The 22,026-nt window shown below is 41.2% G+C and overlaps 1 protein-coding gene and 1 long non-coding RNA gene across 5 annotated transcripts in view; one reads left to right on the top strand and one right to left on the bottom strand.

Annotated features, from left to right (window-relative positions):
- ripor1 (RHO family interacting cell polarization regulator 1) overlaps positions 1–22,026 on the top strand; it is a 114,508-nt gene that overhangs the window by 32,458 nt on the left and 60,024 nt on the right. Inside the window, exon 1 of one of the 2 annotated variants that reach the window (XM_090221442.1) lies at positions 4,484–5,107. The exons of the other annotated variant lie outside the window; for it this stretch is intronic. The gene's annotated coding sequence lies outside the window, so the exon portion shown is untranslated. Of the gene's footprint in view, positions 1–4,483; positions 5,108–22,026 lie in introns of those variants that run through there. 2 annotated transcript variants of the gene reach the window in all.
- On the bottom strand, positions 695–21,598 carry LOC149985464 (uncharacterized). Of its 3 annotated transcripts, none has more exons than XR_016492175.1 (3): positions 21,512–21,598; positions 20,297–20,362; positions 695–868 (listed from the first exon to the last, which is right to left on the bottom strand). It is a non-coding gene; the product is annotated as an uncharacterized LOC149985464 (long non-coding RNA). The 3 variants fall into 3 exon arrangements; XR_016492171.1 differs by lacking the exon at positions 21,512–21,598 and adding an exon at positions 21,418–21,506; XR_016492172.1 differs by lacking the exon at positions 21,512–21,598 and adding an exon at positions 20,448–20,519.

Below are 22,026 nucleotides of genomic sequence, written 5' to 3'. Positions count from 1 at the left end.
ATTGCCTGAATAATTGTCAGCACAGCACTGCATTATGTCCTGCTGTCCAATCCCTTGGACATAAAATAGGTTTGCTGGGATTGCACTGAGGTGGATTAAATGGGGGGTGATGTGGGTTGGAGGGGTCGTGGTGGTGATTGAAGGCGACAGAAGAATTCAGATAACTATAAATGGGCTGGTGGGTTTCAAGAGGGTGCAGGGAGTGTCGAGGGGTGGCAGGGCATTGTGGTGAATGGCAGACCTCTATTGATCTTTCTTTCCAGTCTTGGCCTATATCACACACGGAGAGGACCATGCAGACTCACTTTCCAAATGCATGACATCACCCAGGGTTGCCAGGTTAACAACTGCCCAGGGCCTGTGAGAGGAGTCATTCATCTCTACTGGGAGAGCGCAGTCTTTGAGGGGTCGGGGGCTTTTGTCACTGTCATATACACTTACTCTGACAACTCTGTGTGTGTGTGTGTGTGTGTGTGTGTGTTCCTGTGCGTGTGCGTGCGCGCGTGTGAGAGAGAGAGAAGAGTAGGAGGAGATGCCGGCTCTGAGAAATCTCTTCCCTGGACCGAATTATTTCACACTCAAACTTTTCCTATGCTTTCACTGAGTGTGCTGTTAGATTCTTGGTTCAACTAGTGTTCTGCAATCAGTTGAATAAACTGATTGCAGGCTAAATTGAATGACAACAGAGATAGAATACAATATGTAATTTTATTGAATAGTTTGGGGTAGGCGTAGGCCTCGTCTCAGAGGAATGCTCCTCAGATGCTGGGCAGCTGGCATCGAACCCCCTCACTGGGAGAATGGAGATCCGATGACGGGCCTTCAGTTAGTGGTGGTGGGGAGGTGGAAGGTCGTTGGAAGACTGTTGCTGCAAAACAGAAAGTGGGAGACACAAGGTTTGAGTTGACATACAGTTTCAGTCAAAGGTTTGGACACACATACTCATTCAAGGATTTTTCTTTATTTTGACTATTTTCTACATTGTAGAATAATACTGAAGACATCAAACCTATGAAATAACATATATGGAATCATGTAGTAACAAAAAAAGTGTTAAACAAATATATTTTATACTTGAGATTCTTTAAAGTAGCCACCCTTTGCCTTGATGACAGCTTTGCACACTCAACCAGCTTCACTTGGAATGCTTTTCCAACAGTCTTGAAGGAGTTCTCACATATGCTGAGCACTTGTTGGCTACTTTTCCTTCACTCTACGGTCCAACTCATCCCAAACCATCTCAAATGGGTTGAGGTCGGGTGATTGTAGAGGCCAGGTCATCTGCTGCAGCACTCCATCACTCTCCTTGGCCAAATAACCCTTACACAGACTGGAGGTTTGTTGGGTCATTGTCCTTTTGAGAAACAAATGATAGTCCCACTAGACGCAAACCAGATGGGATGGAGTATCGCTGCAGAATGCTGTGGTAGCCATGCTGGTTAATTAAGTGTGCCTTGAATTCTAAATAAATTACTGACAGTGTCAACAGCAAAGCACCCCCACACCATCACACCTCCTTCTCCATGCTTCATTGTGGGAAGCACACATGCGGAGATCATCCGTTCACCTACTCTGCGTCTTACAAAGACACGGCGGTTGGAGCCAAAAATCGCACATTTGGACTCATCAGACCAAAGGACAGGCATGTTTCTTGGCCCAAGCACTTCTTCTTATTGGTGTCCTTTAGTCGTGGTTTCTTTGCAGCAATTCGACAATAAAGGCCTGATTCACGCAGTCTCCTCTGAACAGTTGATGTTGGGATGTGTCTGTTACTTGAACTCTGAGAAGCATTTTTTTGGGCTGCAATTTCTGAGGCTGGTAACTCTAATGAACTTATCCTCTGCAGCAGAGGTAACTGGGTCTTCCTTTCCTGTGGCGATCTTCATGAGTGCCAGTGTCATCATAGCGCTTGATGATTTTAGTGACTGCACTTGAAGAAACTTTCAAAATTCTTGAAATGTTCAATATTGACTGACCATGTCTTAAAGTCATGATGGTCTGTCATTTCTCTTTGCTTATTTGAGTTGTCATAATATTGAGCTGCCATAATATGAACTTGGTCTTTTACCAAATAGGGCTATCTTCTGTATACCACTCCTACCTTGTCACAACACAACTGATTGGCTCAAACATATTAAGAAGGAAAGAAATTCCACAAATGAACTTTTAACAAGGCACACCTGCTAATTGAAATGCATTCAAGGTGCATGAAGCTGGTTGAGAGAATGCCAAGTTTGTGCAAAGCTGTCATCAAGGCAAAGGTTGGCTACTTTGAAGAATCTCAAATATATTTAGATTTTTTAAACACTTTTTTAGTTACTACATGATTCCATATGTGTTATTCCATGGTTTTGATGTCTTCACTATTATTCTTCAATGTAGAAAATAGTTTTAAAAAATTGACTGTTACTGTATTAATACTCCCATAGATGCATGGCCAAGGAAAGCATGAGTGAGCCCATAGGTTAATCAGCAATTGTGGTGGAATTGCCTTAGTTTGTCATACTAATATCCTGAGGTTAATAGGTGAATGACATTTTTCACGCTTGCTAATAGTAAAGGAGGAGGAGAGATGTGACGCTATACTGATGAGTTAACATTACAACACTACTCTATAAATAACTGCTATTCTGACGAGGGAACATTGTAGACACTACCATAGACTCCTGCTATGCTTATGAGGTAACATTGTAAATGCTACCATATCAATACCTGCTACAGTATGCTGATAAGTGAGATAGGAAGTAATGTGAATTATATTAGTTTACTAGATGAATGAAAAGTTACGATTCATTCAGACCGGCCTGACTGAACTACATATCTATCTAATGTGCACACGGCTGTATTGGAAACCAGGCTATTCGGTGTACAGTGAAGTATATCAAAAGGCACATGGAGCTAGTTTTATTTGAAGTCTATATTTGATTTGAAAATAAGTGCAAGCATCAAGGAAAATAGAAGATAGGAAAAGCAGGCTGCTGTTGTGCAAATTTTGCACAGGGACACTCAAAGTCAATCTTAAATGAATCATTCTTTACTATCAGCATGCTGGAGAGGTTCCAACCAACTCAATGCACCAAGTACACATGTCGATCAGGAGCTCCAACGGGGCAGTCCCGTTAGATCTCTTAAAATGACGACAATTTATATTTGCCTGATTTAGCTCATTGATCATGCATAATTAATTAATCATTAAGGTTTGTTTCATTCATTTGACCGACCAATATTGGGTCATGCATGTGACAGACCAATACCTCACGAGGCTTCTTCTCTACGCTGAGACCTTGAAACTGATATATTTTAGGTTCTCAAAAAAAGGGTCTGGGTGTATTGCCAAATTGTAGATACTGATAGTGAGGATTCATTCAGTCAGTCACTTACATGAACACATAAATTGGTTATTAGAAAAGCACAAAAATAAAATGTTCCATCACACAGCCTTCACAACACTTTTCATTTTCAGAGGACGTAGTGTTTGAAGAGAAGTACTGTCAGCATCAGAGTAACATGATGTTCTCTTCACTGAAGCAGCTGACTCTTGGGGCAATATCGTCCTCAGATTGCACAAAATAAGAATGTGGAATGTATGTACAAAATGTATGCACTCACTACTGTAATTCGCTCTGGATAAGAGTGTCTGCTAAATGACTAAAATGTCAAATGTCATCATGGTAGCTGTTAGCAACTGCTTTTGGTGGAGATTAAAGTTATCATATGCCATAGGAAGGATCACCCTAGTGGAGTTCTCCTCCAGATATCACAAAGGCTTACTCTCTCTCCCTAGTAACATCAACTCGGAGGACTGTGCAGCTTCATCAGTCTATAATTATTCATGCATATGAGCAAATTATGGTGAGAAATAAACTGTCAAGAAAATGTGGGCAATAGAATACATCTACCGACCTTACCTTGTGGGTCCTGTTGTGGAGATGTGACCAGTTTAGGATATGGCATCAGTTTCTGGGTCCTTAGTTTGAGCAAAGACTACACATTCCCTGTCAACAACTTTATATACTGTGTGTATTTCCAAGTAGAGGTCTTCTTGGGTCCCGGACCCGAGGCCAATCAGACCCAAACCCAAATGGACCCGACGACCACCATACCTCGAACCGACCCGTACCCTAAAGTACGACCAGACCTGATTGGACCCGAGTGACAAAAAATGTTTATCAGCCAAGTTATGCTTCTGGTTAATGAATAAGTCTTTATATGTTGGCTAAGTCAATAAATTCAGCTTATTAGCATAAAATAAATATGCTATAGGCTATTCAGAGCCGCGGTCGGGTCCATTCGGGTCTATCAGTGGTTACATAGACCCAAGACCAGATAACAATCAAATAACAACAAACAGGACCCGACCTGGACCTGAGGGAAAATTGAATTCTGGACCTGTCCTGGACCAGCTTAAGTCTCGGGTCGGTTCTCGGGTATTGGGTGGACCCATGAAGACCTCTACTTCCAAGTGCAGTTTGCATGCCAAAGCCCATTTGGGTAAGCGCAGGGGGTAAATGGGAGACGTTTATTTTCCAGCTCACAAGACACAAGAGGCGCATACTGCTGAAAATCCCACGTGTCCTTCCCTCCTTTCTTTCACCAGCACATTGCTGCCATACCCAGAACCTCTTAGTTGAGTGAGTGTATCGGTCTGTGTTTGTGGTTACACCCACGGATAAACTCTCGAGCACTTAACAGGAGTTGGTAGGCTACAAGGCGCAAAACTGTGGCGCCTTGTATGATATTGTTGCCTGTTTTCGCCATTTTTCCAAAAAGCCCCTGAGAAGTCACGGACCCAGGTCTGCTTATGGACGACTTTTTCATCCTCATTGGTTTGTCCACACCCCTTCGGAGATAAGGACAAGAGCAAGTCTTCAGCTTTGCTTGCAGGAGAGGGAGAAAGTGACAATCGAGAAATTGGAGGGCAAATGACAAGGGAGCGTCACAGCATCGCGTGAAGAAGTCTCTTTTAATTTATTTATATAATTTGCCTATTTCTGATGAAGGAACTCGCGGAATTAGTTTCCTTTTTATTGATTTGACATTTTCATTTGAAATTCGGATTCCACGATTTGGAGTGACTGACAAGGCTACCTACCCTGGCGGCAGACATGTATGTTGACTTTGTGTTTATCTTTTAGTTCAATCCTGTGTCCCAAGTATGGCATTTCGGTGTGCATTTAAGAAGTGTGTATCTTTAATTCTATTTTCACACGATTTTTTTGCATAGCCTTCTACATAGCCTGGCTACAAGAAGTCATGTGAAGCACCATTTTGAGACAATTTAAGCACACAACGGTCTGTATATAAACTAGAGGCCAGGCTATTTACAGTCAGATGTTATTTTATAGGAAATTGTCTATTTTGTGTTGGTGGAATCTTCCAGCAGATTGTCATGGGTGACGCAGCTGTGATAGACCCATGATTCGTGCAAGGGTATACGGAGAGCGTTTTATAGTTGCTCAGCGTAATGATGACAAAGAGAGCCTTGTCTGTTAACTGGGCTTTGTTTGATATTTGAAATGAATGCGAGATAAATGCCTGGTAAACACGGGTATTAATTACTCAAGCCGCGGGAAAGGTTTTTTTATGAAACAGGTTGACATACACATGTCAGTGCACAATTATGTGTTTAATATGTTTATGGATACACCAATACGCTAAAATTTCAAATGTATCCGCTGTCAGTCTACAAGTGCATCGCTTCTGACGCTACAGTGTAACATTTTGTTTCGCGAATTTTCTCTTTGCCTTTAATTCGTTGCTGCTGCTTGCTGATAGCCCTCTTATATAGCTAATCTCCTACAATCTAATCCTTCTGACTTGTTTTAACATCCATGCAAGGGAATGTAACCTGTCTCTGTCAACGATGAAACCCGCCTTACACTGGCCGCAAATTTCGACATTTTCAATAGCTAGAAAAAGCATCTGGATAAAATGGGCAACCACATTCCGAGTTTGGAGTGAAGCCGTTTTATAGTAAAGGTTCTGCTTGTAAACATAGAAGTTTCCAGAACTAATATTCACTTGATAAATGGTCTCCTTCAATTTAGTGTTCTCTGCAAACTCTGTCTTGTGGGAAGTACCCAGCCAGGGCCACACAATCTGCCCTTTGTGCAAGGGCTCGACCACCATCAGGGGGCCTAATTTAGGTGATGATTCGATCAACAAAAACAATTATGATGAAAAGGATATGCAGAAGGAAGTAGACGAGGAGTCTTTTTCTCTCAGTGGTCTGTACACTCACACACAAGAGGCTGACCAGGCTGGTAGGGCAGTAAAAAAAAACGCCCTGAGTTTTTTTTTTTTTTGTGTGTGTGAACATGATAGCATGTAGTGGTTTTGCAGCGACAGGGGTCCCGGGAGGAATGAGAGTGGTGTTATGTTGGGATATGAGGAATGTGTCTGTGTTTCTGTCTTGTCTGGCTACACCATGTGCATGTGCTCGTCAGTGTTGGTCTTGCACAGATATTGAAATGCACATAACATATATCTCTATGGCCTGTTGTAATTCACCCTAGTCATACATGTGCTTGTTTGTTGTGGTAGTCTCACACCCATTGCCCTGTCCAGAGATTGCAGGATCCCTTCCCTGTCTGACCCTGCTTCCCTCTAAAGGTGTCTGCATGCTTCCCAAACAAGAGTTTGTGCATATGTTATGACATTTTTGTGACGTTTCTGTTTGTTTTGCAAACACTACTATTGCCACTTTTTTTTCTTGTTTTCTGGAGTAGGTCTTTTAAGTGAGTATGTGAGCACACTCGGGAAATGTTGTTTGTCTTGTACATCTATCAGGAAAATAGCTATGCTTGTGCCCGGGATAGAATAAAGACCAGCTATGCTTCTTCCCTTCAATCTGTGATGCCAACTAGGAACAGAGAACTGTTGATCATGCAACAAAACATTGCATGATCGTGTATATAGACTTTCTGTTTTGTTGGAGATTTGTATGTGGACAAATCAATCCAACTATGTCTTCAGCAATACTTATATTTTGGTATAGTATACATGTACCGTGTTTAATAGGGTCAAGTGGAAACCGTCTAACAGAGCTTAGATGAATCTGAGGTTGTGTAGGAGGAAGAATGATGTCATGCACCTGGTTTCTGTTTGCTGTATGAGTTGGTAATGAGGAACCAGCCAGACCACTTTAGGGTCCTTCAAATGACCATCCACATACATAAAATACACAGCCCATCTGTCAACCTTAGTAGGGTGCATTTGGCCTAACATTCTTCTCCTCACCACCAGGACCTCTGCTGTTAATGACTTCCTGTGGGTGACTGTCAGGGCTCTACAGTGTGACAATTTTAATCATATGCGCCTAAATATGAAGGATTCTAGCTTTATTATCTCAAATATTTATCATTGTGCTCCTAAATTTCTTTGTGTGCCAACATTTTTCAATTTAGGTGCCATGACCTTGTAAAAAAAGGTCAGCGTATAGCCCTGGCTGTGTTCCTGAAGTCGGACATGCAGCCAACTAAATGTCATCGCTCTCTCTTGGTCATACACATACACACTTTTGTTTTACTATCCTTGTGGAGAACAAACAATTGATTCCTATTCAACATCCTATTTTCCCTAATTCAAACCCGTACACTAACCCATCAGCCTAAAATAGCCTTTTTCCTTGTGGGGACCAGCAAAATATCTCTAATTGTCAGAATTTACCGTGTTTTACTATCCTTGTGAGGACTTCTGGTCCCCACAAGTATAGTAAACACACACACACACACAAATGCACTCAAGCTTGCCCACAGGATAATTGCTTGTGTGCACACAGTCATATCAACCACTTTAATTAAGGACACAATTAGTGTTTGTTGATGTGTTTGGCTCTTGTTGAGTGTAATGAGTTTGGGGGGGGGGGGTGTTGGTTCACTGTCATTCATTACTTTAACACTAATCTCTTTATTATTATTTCATTGGCACAAACCCTTTAGTTCTGAGACATTGGGGGGAACATTGAATACTCTGCTCAGAATGTCATGGAACCCACAGAATCGACAGAGTGCAGGGTAGCCCAGCCCAGTCTTTCAGAACACTGTGCGACAATAAGGCAGACAATAGTATTATTCAGAACTCACAGAAAAAACAAGAGACCACAGTGTAGCTGTCAAGCTCCCTGAGCTTGTACAAACAAGAAGCTGCAGGAATTATCGTTATGTGGTGGCGATGCGGTGATGTCTATGAAGTATGACAGCTGTATAAAAGCCTGTGCAGCTAACCTGCACTCAGATACCCTAATTACTGTTCTGTGTGTAGGTGTAGTTGTTTACAGTGTTTCTCTTACTGGGTTTAATTGTTTAGATAATGCAGTATGTTATATGAGCAGTATCTAATTGTGGGGAGTAAAGAAATGAATGATCAATAATGAATTTACATGATCTATGCTGTGAGTGTAGTTCGAAATACTGTCTTCATTCCGGTAGTAAAACCCAGTAAAAAAAAGAATAGGAGTCGGAAATCAACAATGTAATCCAAATGTTATTTTGAGAAGTTTGAACAGTATGATAATGACATGATCGTGCAGAGAGGTTCAATGACAGGCTATGTCATATGGCTGAACTGCAAGGTATCTACTGGATGAGTACCATTAGGTGTGTAGAGATGTTTTCTGTTTCTCTGCAGTGTATATTTTCTGTGTGATTCAGCAGTCTGTTTCATCTGTGTATTTCTCCAGTGTATCATTACTCTGTGTGGCAAGAGCATGCTATTATAGAGCAACTGCACTAGGTGACTCACTCTGTCCGGGCACAGTTATGATGCAGGCGCAAACCACAAGCAAATATACACTGAACAAAAATATAAACACAACATGTAAAGTGCTGGTCCCATGTTTCATGCGCTGAAATAAAGATCCAAGAAATGTTCCATATGCACAAAGTGGTTATTTTTCTCAAATTTTGTGCACACATTTGTTTACATCCTTGTTAGTGAGCATTCTGTCCTTTGCCAAGATAATACATCCACCTGACTGGTGTGGCATATCAAGAAGCTGATTAAACGGTATGATCATTACATAGGTGGACCTTGTGCTGAGGACAATAAAAGGCTACTCTAAAATGTGCACAAACAACACAATGCCACAGATGTTTTGAGGGAGCGTGAGGAATGTCCACCAGAGCTGTTGCTGGAGAATTTATGTGTAATAAAGCCCTTAAAGCTCATTCTCATTGGCTGGTCCTGGCTGCCAAGTGGGTAGGCCTATGCCCTCCCAGGCCCACCCACGGCTGTGCCCCTGCCCAGTCATGTGAAATTCATTAGATTAGGGCCTAATTGATTGATTTCTTTACATGAACTGTAACTCAGCAAAATCTTTTAAATTGTTGCATTTATATTTCTGTTCTGTATATACAAATACAGACCATCACATTCAATGCTTTGTCCACCCATGTTTATGCTGCACATACGAAGGCTAGATGTGTTCATGAAGTACAACAGAACAAGTGTAAGTTTAAACACAGATTAACTAGGTATTGACATTCAGAGTCCAGACAGCTTTAAGTGTGCCACGTTCTCTGATGCCAATGGACAATTCCACAGTAACAGAATGATGCTGAGACTGATTTTTCACTTTAAAATGTATGTGAAACAAATAACGATTGCAAAGTTAAACAAACCATACAACACTATGTACAAGGACTACTTATCAATTCTCCAATATTTGTTGTTACGAAAACACATTTACTTGAAGAGTGCAGATGCAAAGTTTGGTAACAAAATGGTTTTCAGTGGAAATTGTTAACAGTAGTCCTTGGGAGTTGTCTAGTTTGTTTAACTTTGCAAACAGTTGTTTTTTTTTGCATACATTTTAATGTGAAAAATCTGAGTCTCAGCATCATTCTGCTAGCTTAAAATTGCTACTATGTAGGGCGGCAGGTAACCTAGTTGTTAGACCGTTGGGCCAGTAACCGAAAGGTCGTCAGTTCAAATCCCCAAGCCGACACGGTGAATAATCTGATGTGCCCTTAAGCAAGGTAGTTAACGCTAATTGTTCTAGCTTTGATAATGGCTGGCCGTGACCCCACTCTGAGGGTATCTCAGGGGGAGTTGGGATATGCAAAGAACACATTTCCAATTCACACGTGTAAAATAAACACGTCTTGACATCATGGGAAAATCAAAAGAAATCAGCCAAGACCTCAGAAAAAAATTATAGACCTCCACAAGTATGGAAATTGCTCCCAAGGATGAACCAAACGCCTGAAGGTACAACTTTCATCTGTACAAACAATAGTACGCAAGTATAAATACCATGGGACCACGGAGCCGCCATACCGCTCAGGAAGGAGATGCTTTCTGTCTCCTTGAGATGAATGTACTTTGATAAAAGTGCAAATCAATTGCAGAACAGCAGCAAAGGACCTTGTGAAGATGCTGGAGGAAACGGTTACAAAAGTATCTATATCCACATAACCTGAAAGGCTGCTCAGCCAGGAAGAAGCCACTGCTCCAAAACCGCCATATAAAATCCAGACTACGGTTTTTCCAAAAAACATACTTTTTGGAGAAATGTCCTCTGGTCTGATGAAACAAAAATAGAACTGTTTGGCCATAATCACCATAGTTACGTTTGGAGGAAAAAGGGGGAGGCTTGCAAGCCGAGAACGCCATCCCAACCGTGAAGCACGGGGATGGCAGCATCATGTTCTGGGGGTGTTTTGCTGCAAGAAGGACTGGTGCACTTCACAAAATAGATGGCATCATGAGGGAGGAAAATGTTGTGGATATATTGAAGCAACATCTCAAGACATCAATCAGGAAGTTAAAGCTTGGTCGCAAATGGGTCTTCCAAATGGACAATGACCCCAAGCATACTTCCAAAGTTGTGTCAAAATGGCTTAAGGACAACAAAGTCAAGGTATTGGAGTGGCCATCACAAAGCCCTGACCTCAATCCTATAGACAATTTGTGGGCAGAACTGAAAAAGCGTGAGCGAGCAAGGAGGCCTACAAACCTGACTCAGTTACACCAGCTCAGTCAGGAGGAATGGGCCAAAATTCATCCACCTTATTGTGGGAAGCTTGTGGAAGGCTACCTGCAACGTTTGACCCAAGTTAAACAATGTAAAGGCAATGCTACCAAATACTAAGTTAGTGTATGTCAACTTCTGACTCGCTGGGAATGTGATGAAAGAAATAAATCACTCTCTCTACTATTATTCTGACATTTCACATTCTTAAAATAAAGTGGTGATCCTAACTGACCTAAGACAGGGAATTGTTACTCTGACTAAATGTCAGGAATTGTGAAAAACTGAGTTTAAATATGTTTGGCTCTGGTGTATGTTAACTTCTGAATTTAACTGTAGATACAAATCGAGCTCCGTACTGCATCGCCATGCACCTCCCTTATTTTGTAACTATGTGGAGGGCTGTGTGGGGGTGTTACATCCTGTAGAAAACAAACTCACTTCCTTGACTACCGCTCTGCACTGCTCCGTGAAGCGCAAGAAGTATGAATGCCCTGACTTCTGAGTCCATATCACCATAAATGCTGCATGTTCAATGCAGAAGTCGGATTGACCATGTGCCCAGATGCACAATGCACTTCTCTCTCCAGAATGCGCTCTCTCCCTTCCAATTTGCACATTCATTCATAACTTCATTTGTGTGAATTGTTTACGTTTGGATTGTTAGTGTATATCAATTCCCCCTTACATATATCACCAGTAGTACATTTACTGTTAAATACTATAATTTCTAATCTAGTGTTTGTTACTTTGGTTATGGTAATTTCTGTTTATTCATGCAGTATTATTATTCCACTTTTCCAGTTATCATTGTCGGAGTGGACACAGGTTGTGCACTTTGCAAGCAATGCTATACTTGTGAGAATCAAGTTTTGGTTTATTTCATTACATGAGTTTTGTTAATTTAGTCATTGCCTTTTGTTTGGAGCGCTCCTGCCAATGTTGAGTAAGCATGTGCATGCATAGAAGTAGGCCTATAGGCTACCAGGCCTGTGCGCAAATGTAGGCATGTAAATGTGCCCATTTGCGGACCTCATAGTATTTCTGATTGGCTTAACTCCACAGGTCATTAGTGGTGGTGCGTTTTCTTCACCAAGCAAATGGTCTGTTTTTACATCCATTGAGAATTACAACAGTTCCTCAATGTATTTGAGACATCTTTCCAGATCTCTCCCTTTCGATAACTACTAAGTGTGAAAGGGAAAAATGTCATGCTCTGATCCAGTGGAAATGTCATTAAAATAGGTCTACCTGATTTACTTCTTATCAGTGCTTGACTTGGACTGAAATAGGTTCCGGTATTCATTTTGGGTGCTGGTACTGTTTTTTATATTTAGGTGCAGGATCTCCACAATACTTTTGAGTTAATATTCTACAAGAGGAATAGGAGATCAAGCCGTAGAACATTTGAGGTGCTGGTACTCAGCTCCGGTGAGCTCCTGCCCAAATCAAGCACTGCTTCTAATTCCTTGAGCAAAAAACATACAGCAGCGTCTGCCTCGAGCTCACTGGTGCAGGTACTCTGAGGGCCCAGAATATTACATACAATGTTGCAAGTTCGCTAGCTCAATCAAGCTTTGGGCCAGACCCAAGTTAATGGTTTATACAATGTTTAAAGTTCGTTGCAGACGAACTTGTGTCGCCAATGTGATTTATCGGATATTTGTTTTTATCATGATATTTTCTACCTGCAGGCTGGAATGTTTTTATTTTTTGGATTTATTTAGGCTATTTTTACATTGTTGGCAATGGCAATAGAAGTTACTTTTTAGGTTTATCAATTTCATTTAGATTTTGATAGAATTTGGATTAACCACATGACATTGACTTTGAGATATGAAAATGTGTATATAAAAACCATAACTGGCACACAGCTCGATAGAAATGGTAAGATAAATTGGCATTCCACATGAGGAAGGTTGCCGACTCCTCGTGTAGCCTATTACCAGCAACTTCAAGAGAGTAATGGCAGAATATGTGAAAGCCAGCAGGAGCGAGATGAGAAAAGTTGGGTCAGGTTAAGATTTTATTCTTCTGGTTATCTATTTCTCTGGTGCCCTCCTTGAGGCATTTTTCTTATTTCATCAAACCATAAGCTTAAAGCATCAGACAAGCTCAATGCATATATTTGATTTGATTTTAACACATTGGGTGTGTCTATATATGGAAAAATACATGTTTAAAAATTCCGACCGGCCTCCCGAGTGGCACAGCATCGCAATGCTTGAGGTGTCACTAGAGACCTGGGTTTGATCCCAGGCTGTTTCACAGCAGGCAGTGACTGGGAGACCCGTGAGACGGTGCACAATTGGCCCAGCGTTGTCCGGATGCTGGCCTTCTAGGCAGAGTTCCTCTGTCCAGTGTCTGTGTTCTTTTCCCCATCTTAATCTTTTCTTTTTATTGGCCAGTCTGAGATATGGCTTTTTCTTTGCAACTCTGGCTAGAAGGCCAGCATCCTGGAGTCGCCTCTTCACTTTGGATGTTGAGACTGGTCTTTTGCGGGTACTATTTAATGAAGCTGCCTGCGTTCCACAGGGATCCTGGCCCATTTTGACTCCAATGCTTCCCAAAGTTGTCCTTTGTGGTGGCCAGTGTCTCATGGAAAGAGCAGGTGTTCATAATGTTTTGTACACTCTGTGTATATTTTATTATTCTATAAAACAGAAACCTGCCTGCATGTCTTGGCAGGTTCTCTCTCGCAGGCAGCATCAGGCAAGGTTGGGTAATCAGCTTACAGTCTCTGTGTAGCGAATAGTTTGACTGTTGAGTGAAGAGGAAGGTGTCCAAGTCACCCTCATCCTCACTGACTGAAATCACATTTTATTAGTCACATGCAGATGTTATTGCGGGTGTAGTAAAATGCTTGTGTTCCTAGCTCCAACAGTGCAGTAGTATCTAAAAGTAAAAGAATGGAGTTACGAAATATATAAATATTAGGATGAGCAATGTCAGAGTGGCATTAACTAAAATGCAGTAGATTAGAATACAGTATATGCATATGAAATGAGTAGAGCAGTATGTAAACATTATAAAGTGACTGCTGTTCCATTATTTAAGTGATCAGTCAATGTAGAGCGTGAAGGCACACAGTAGTCTGTAATTTTACCAGCCTAAGTGCAGGCTTCGACCACAATTTTGATTAGTTCATTACTTTGCTAAAAAAAGTATTCTGTTTTCCTCAGCCACTAGCTTAGTTCTTGCTGTGTACTCTGCACATTCTGTAGTTCATCTTGGGGTGTGGCAGCAGTGGACTAGGTCAAAACCCCTTGACCACGCCCATCCTGTAATGTTCTTATAGATTTAAGGTTAGTGTTTCAGGTCACATGTCAGGGTCAACAAAATTAGAGGTTGTTGATTGGAACATGACTATCATAACATAAGTAAAGGCTTAGTTTTCTGGATAAACAAATGGAAAAGGGCTCTTTTTTTAAAACATTTACCAGAAAAAGTCTTAAGGTATCAGTCACACAATCATGTTGCCAACTCTTATTTAGGTTTGGGGAAATTGGAGAAATTGTTTACCTTCTGTAAGTTTAAGAAGCATTGCCTTGTACCTTTTCCATGATCAAAAACACACATTTTCTAATTTCTCTCACTCATTCACTGAAGTAACAAGTACTAATTAGTTATAGTGATTTTACTGATATAGTCACAAACCACTGGCATACTATTATTATGTTCAGCTCATAACTGTTTTCTTTGTCTTTCTGTTGTCTGGTCGTCAAACAGTCTGCGTCTGGACAAACCCCTCCCTTTCTCTCTACACTTAATGTCACCTCTCCCAGCTCTTACTGACACCTACCTCTCCTTCCATTTACTGTATTTAACTAGGCAAGTCTGTTAAGAACACATTCATATTTACAATGACGGTACCGGGGAACAGTGGGATAACTGCTTTGTTCAGGGCAGAACAACAGATTTTTACCTTGTCAGCTCGGGGATTTGATCAACCTTTCGGTTACTGGCCCGATGCTCTAACCACTAGGCTACCTGCCGCCCCTGTAACCAGCACCGACTGAGCACCTGACGTCCATAGACATTGAAAAGTGCAACCTTGCCTTGATGTTAACATCCACAGACGGACCAGACTGGACAAATCTGAATAGTATTATGTACTGAACTGTACTGGACTCTGCTCTGCTCTTCTGTGCTGTATTGTACTCTGTGCTGTATTGTACTCTGTGCTGCGCTGTCCAAACTTGTAAAACATGAGGAGAATGACATTCATATCCATAATTATGCATTTCTGTGTAGTACAGATCAGGGACCCATGATTTAATTATGTTACCGTAAGTTCAAAAACTCAAGGTGTCATGTCATAGCTGACACCACCATTATTTTTGCAGAAATTGTTTAATCTTTATTCAGAGCAGATATTTTAAGAGTTTTTGGAAAACGTGGACACAAAAAAACTGAGGGAGATTTTTACTGTATTCCTGTCACCAAAGTGTGCATTTGCACAGTTCTTTCACTAAATTTGTTTTTGTAAATGTTTCTGTGGAAAAAAACTGATTATTTTATATCATGGAATTTTTTGTCAAATTCTGCTGCCATATTTCATATTACTTATTAGATTGACACATCAGTTGAATCTAACAATCTAACAATGTGAATGTATTGTTGGAGAAATGCCTTACACCACCAGCAGCCTCCTCCAGATTCTTCTTGTGTAAACCTTTACTGACGTGATGAGCAGTGATGTCCAGGTTTATATGCATAGGTTGAAGCCAGTTAAAGGCATAGCCAAGTAATATTATGGTAAAAAATTACAACTAAAAGGGTTGTATGGGTTAAGTGTCTCTGTCTGGGAATCGTAAATGGGCAGTGTTTTCCATTTGATTTCTAATTGACATAGTAAAGAGTTCAAGAAAAGAACATGAACAGGTGTAGAGTTAGAGAATGGTGTGTTGATATACTTAGTAATTGGGAAATTAATCAAATTGCATTTGTCACATGCGCTGAATACAACAGGTGTAGGTCTTATAGTGAAATGCTTACTTACAAGCCCTAACCAACAGTGCAGTCTAAAAAAAATCAACGAATAAGAAATAAAAGTAACAATTAAAGAGCAGCAGTAAAATAACAATGGTGAGGCTATATACAGGGGGTACTGGTACAGAGTCAATGTGCAGGGTTTTGTATGTCCAGGCTGCACATAGGGTAGCAGGACTGTAGTGCTACAGCATCGAGTGACACATAAGCCTCTTAGTGGCCAGCTCGGGATTAAACAGGTCTGGGGTTCAGGGAGGTCCAAGTCTCTCACTGTGCAACGGTCAGCTGCGCTGCTCTACCACGGTCACTGGACGATGGAAATTGTCACTTGACATTCTACAGTCTCACTGGTCCCATACAGTCCCATCCCCCTTTCATGAGCATGTCTATAGCTCTGTTAAGGTGTCCTCATGCATCCCAGCCTAAAACAGTTTGGAAGAGTTTGTGCATATATTATGATATTTTTTAATATTTTGGACTTTGGTGAGGGTTTTTTCAGCGGTTCGGGCACATTTTTTCTGGAGGCAAGCTGAAATTCAGAGCCGAAGTCTACGCCCCTTCGTCGGTGATTGGCCAACAGTAGGGGTTCATCAATAAAGTCTTCAACAAGAGACGACTCGTTATCATGCAAAAAAAATGTATTAAGAAATACTGCACCAAACATCTTAGTTAGATGTACAATTCTGCGACTAAGTTCTCCTTGGTAAAATCATCAAAACGAATGACAAATTTCTAAATTATCTTTAGTTCAATTATGACTATTTTGAAGAAGTGTATACTGGCTATGGCGTCTCAAAATGGACAAACAGTACTATTGCCTCTTCTCGGCTAGACACCAGCCGAACAGAAGTATGCTGACGTCTTAAAGCCGGTCATTTCAGGTATCAGCCCAATTATCACATTTTTATTTATCACATGCTGATTACAGCAGGTGTAGACCTTATTGTGAAATGCTTACTTACGAGCCCTTAACCAACAGAGTTTTTAAATTTTTTTAAGAAAGAAAAATTTGCTAACTAAACTAAAGGGAAAAATAGTAACACAATTAAAAAAATAAAATAAAAACAATAACGAGGCTATATGCAAAAGGTACTGGTACTGAGTCAATTAGAAGAGGGGAAGACCAGTGGCTAGTTCTGTCAGTTGGTCTGCGCCAGATTTATTTTGCTAAAGTTACTAACAGTACCTGGAGTTGAGTGAGCTAATACAAATAAGACACTGTTATGTCATTGGATTTGAGTGGATTTTGTTGTCAACTATGAAATGCTTTTGAAGTAGTTGATCCCAACTTAGCTCAGCAGTAACAAGGGAGAAAAGACCTTAGCAAATGAATACAATTGCAAAGCACGGTAAGCTTTTGCCACTCAACACATTTTTAAAGGGTCAGTAAATTAGAGCAGTATTGATGTGTTGGCCCCACTTTCCTGCTCCCTCTCGCCCTTATCAGTCTGGGAGCAGGCTTGGGGAAAAGTATGTTCTGTTGGCAGATCGTTTATTCAGGGACTTTAATGGCCTCGTTAAGAGGGATCAGTCGAATGGCTGGATCCTAAATCTCAAAGTGAGAGACCCTATTGTATCTTCAACGTAATATTAAATATATTTGTATTTAAATACATACCGTAAATGCATTGGATGATACTTTTCAAGCCAGGTTGGAGAAATGGAATTTACAACTCTTCGGCTAGCAGCCCTACCTACCTGCATCCTGCTAGTTTATAGCTGAAGATAAGCTGGGTTGGGCTTGGATGACCAAGGTCATAATGATGTAGTCATTGCACTTTTTGTCAGGAGTTGACCTCAGTGTCCTGACTAAATTCTAATCCTGGCCCTTCACACTATAATGGCTAGTGAATCATCCCCAAGGTAAATTTAGCCCAGTCACTCCCAACCTCTCCACCATGATAGCTGTGTGACGATGAGCTCTCAGGGCCAAATTGGCTGCTAATTCCTCAATGCCGCCTACACACGTTTCTGCTGGATAGGGAGAGTAACATGTACTATATTAATTATGCATTGTCCATTCACATCATATCAGCATAATGTCTGGGCAAAAAATGAACTGAAACAGTGTTCTCTAGCCTCGTTCACTAGACAATTCCTGCCAAAATAGCCTGGAGACAAGGTTAGCCACACTCTCTCTAGGTGTGTGTGTGTGCAGGTTCAGGTCTACTACACACATGAAGTAATACGGCCCAGCTACACCACGCATGTGAAATCCATGTCCGTGAGACTGAGTGAAATGGAGTTGATAGAGTCCTACTGTAGTGAATGTCAACCTGCTACATCGTCACGTGTGTAAAGCGTAGATCGTGCGCCGGCTGCTGTAGCAGCAACGTAAAACTAGGTTTGGAGTCTGTTTTTCTCAGATCCACTCATTCATTCAAAATGCCTGAAATAATTGGTATAAACCCATTTTTGACACTTAATCAATAAAATAGCAGTAGGCCTACCTGTATGAAACAAATATATAAACGGAACTGTAGTCTTCCTGGTTCATAATTCAAGGTAGGTTATTATATCTATAGTATCAATGCTTGTTAGATACGTCTTCGCTGATGAAAGGACAGGCAGTTGCAGATGATCGTTTAGCTTGTATTAATGTTTTTGAGGATTCTATAGAGTCGACCCCTTACCCTCCTTGGAAGATATTCCGATTTGACAGGACAAAGTTGGCAAAATGGATGACACCCATTTGATCTTTGAACTAAAAAGCTCACTATGCTGTGTGACCCTAGCAACCTCCAATACAAGTACGGTTTGACCAAATAAAAAGCATGGAATGCTGTATCATCCGTCCTCAGAGATGTCTCTGTGAATGGCACCGGAGGAGATCGCTGCCGTTTTACGGGCTCCTAACCAATTGTGCTATTGTGTGGGTTTTGTCACGTTGTTTAACTTTTTTTGTAAATAATGTTTCTGCCATGGGCACAACTTTGGTTTTAGAAGTGGGGGGGGGGGGGGGGGGGTTACTTATATAAGTGGGGGTTACTTGTATATATTTTTCTTTATTATCCCTACAGCCATCAAGCTAGGTAAGAGTATTGAATTTGTTTGTGATTGATAAGATTGAACTAGATCCACGATAATGCAATAATCAATATTGTGTTGCACCTTTAACAAATAGCTTAACAAATGAACAACTTAGAGAAAAAAGTACAGACTTAAAGACAAAAGGTTAAGACATTCTCTCTATCAAATTTCAGCCAGACTGCCCAGCTAACCCGAGCCACCTACACGCCCGACCCATCCAACTTAACTTTCTCCCCAACACAACTTCCTTCCCATCTTTTTTTTATGTCTCAAAGGAAAGGTTTGGAACAAGTTGAATGTTGATTGAAAACAAAAGTTGAATATACACCCTCCATATAATTCATATCATAGGCCTAATAGTACTGTAGAGCTCTTGTTACTTGCACACTTTTTACTTGCACACATGGCCGTGCCACTAGGCGTCCATGGCTCTGTGGCACCCCAACCCAACACACCCCACTCATATTTAGGATTTTAGTGAAACATTCATTATTGGTTTCAGGTGTGTTAGGCTAAGGCCAGAGTGACAACAGTACAGCAGACCCCCAGAGCCAGGACTGAGCTGTCCAGCAACTAGGGATTGCCAAGTTGGTATCTCCCCTGACGTGGGCATGTCAAGCAGTATTCCATACAAGGCATCCAGACCATATGAAGTTGCACTGTATACCCTTAATCTTAAAACAAATCTAGTGATACTGTATATAACTTGACATTTCTTCCATACACTGTTGGAGGATAATCATCCTTCCAATTAATGACAATGCATTTATTATCCACTATAAATGCTAGGTTACACAGTTTCTTCTGATAATAATCTCCAGTGTCAACATTTCCAAGCAAACAGAAACAGGGAGAAGGTAGAATCTGTAGACATACTGAGATAAAATAACATACTCTTTGCCAGAATTCAACCAGCCTTCACAAGACCATAACATATGCAAATGTGTCCCCTTCTGTGTTTTACACCTGCAGCAGAGGAATTACATGTCTGAGTGCATGATATTCAGATTCACTGGCATATAGTATGTTCTATGGATGGTCTTAAACAGCAGTAATTTGTGTCTGAGATCATATGAACATGACTGGCTATTCTAACATATCTTTATCCTTTCATTATTAATAGCGTCTCGCAGGACTTCCTCATATGTTTGTTATACATGTTTCTGGAAAAGCCTATCAACCCTTGATACAGTTTGGAAATCAACTTTGGAGGTTTGTCAGACTGCCTTTAAAATCGCATCTGGCTTATCCAGTGTTTGCTGGACAGAGAGAATGAAATGTATCTGAAAAGATTCACCTCACCTCTGTCAGACTGGTCTTCCCTGGCCTGCCGGACCCTGCTGAGACCCTTGTCACCATCTGATCCTCCTAAAATGAGTCATGACAAAGAATTTACTTTGAGCATTTATAAATGTTATTATCAAATAATAGATGTTTCAATAATTGAAATAACCATTATTCCCAGATCTCAGACTGTAGCTTTAAGCTTAGGCTGCTGTCATGTCAGTCTACCCATCAATTCAAGATGGAACTTTGTACTTCCCACTCCTAAAAGGTAGGCTATAAAAATAGCTCAAGAGAAAGTGCAGGTCTCTCCAACTATGCTCTCTTCAATCTAGCATATTAGCTCATATAGCCCAGTAATACAATGTAAGGGCCATGTGAGAATCTCCGGTAATTTAACCTATTTAAGAGTGTTTTTGCGCATTTTATATTGCCTATAGGGTGTCAAATTGCTGGGACCATGGCTGGCAAGTGCGCTGCGTCACATACGCCTAAAATAACATTGCCCGACCGCGGTTGGGTTTGGGACCAGTTCTTGTGGTAACGGGTGGGAGTAGGACGAAAAGCCAGTTGGCGGGAGCGCAAACCTCTACTGTGCACCATGACAGTGAAGCCTTTAACGTTAAAGCTGTTTATTATTGACTGTGTCACTGTAAAAATGAGGGAATTATCTAGGGAGACTGACAGATCAATACAGTTACATTGTCAGACTGACTAATACAACTCGCATTGCACTGAAAAAAACGTCAGAATATCAATCTTCAATCATTTGGCCGATCGTTTGATTCCGGTCTAGTTTGATTGAGGAAAGATAATAGCTAATATAAGCCAATTTTGGCTGTCTCTCTCTAATGGTATATTAACCGGTGAAAGCTTGCCACGATCATTTACTTCTGAAATGGGACAAAACAAAGGCCACAACATTTCCATACAAAAAACAGCTGTCATCTGAGGTGGCTATTATTACTATCTGACAGATAACTAGAGGCAAGAGCTGACCTGGCTGTGGTAGCTACTCACTAGCGTAGCTTATTCATTCACCTCAGTTGAGAGGGGATGAAACATGTCAGTAACAATACTAATTCAGCCCTGTGAATAAACACCTTATTTATTTTTCTGTTAAGTTAAACAGCAGTTACCTTGTCTGCCACAACAGTCAACTAAAGAGGAGCCAGTTTCTGTTCTGCTATGTTTTGCAACTCGGTGAAAGAGCCCAACACGCACACACTGTACCATGCTCAACTCTCCCGTGCTTGTCCAGCCAGCCTTCCAGAAGCTTTGCTTTCGCACAGCCTGTCAGCCCGCTCTGTGGTGTCCACGCGGTCCTAAATCCAGTTAAATAAACACTCCAAACAGCCTACCGACCACTCGGAGGCATCCGTATGGTCCTAAAGCACACAGTTGCCGCGTTGTATCACATTCCAATGCTAAAATGGGGGTGGGGACAAAAAAATGCAATTTCAGAATGTGGGGGAACATGACCCTCCGTCCCCAGTGAAAGTTGCGCCCCTGGTTTCTGCCACCAACTCTTATGACCGAAAATAGCCCCTGGACATCAGAACGACTCCTCCCGGACCTGGCCCAAATCCCTATCATTCGCATGAAGAGGAGCTGCATATACAAGGGCCACTTCTCTCAGAATTCGTCGGCGAATGGATAATCCGCCTTTAGCATCCGTCCATGCATGGATAATATACAGTTGGCTGGGTTTTACGTGCATCGGCAAGACGGAACAGCAACCTCCGGTA

This window comes from Oncorhynchus mykiss, chromosome 1 (assembly GCF_057628025.1).
Source record: "Oncorhynchus mykiss isolate SJ-2025 chromosome 1, ASM5762802v1, whole genome shotgun sequence".
Classification (NCBI taxonomy): domain Eukaryota; kingdom Metazoa; phylum Chordata; class Actinopteri; order Salmoniformes; family Salmonidae; genus Oncorhynchus; species Oncorhynchus mykiss.
The sequence above is the reverse complement of the archived record's forward strand: the minus strand, read 5'-3'. Positions and strand labels throughout refer to the sequence as shown.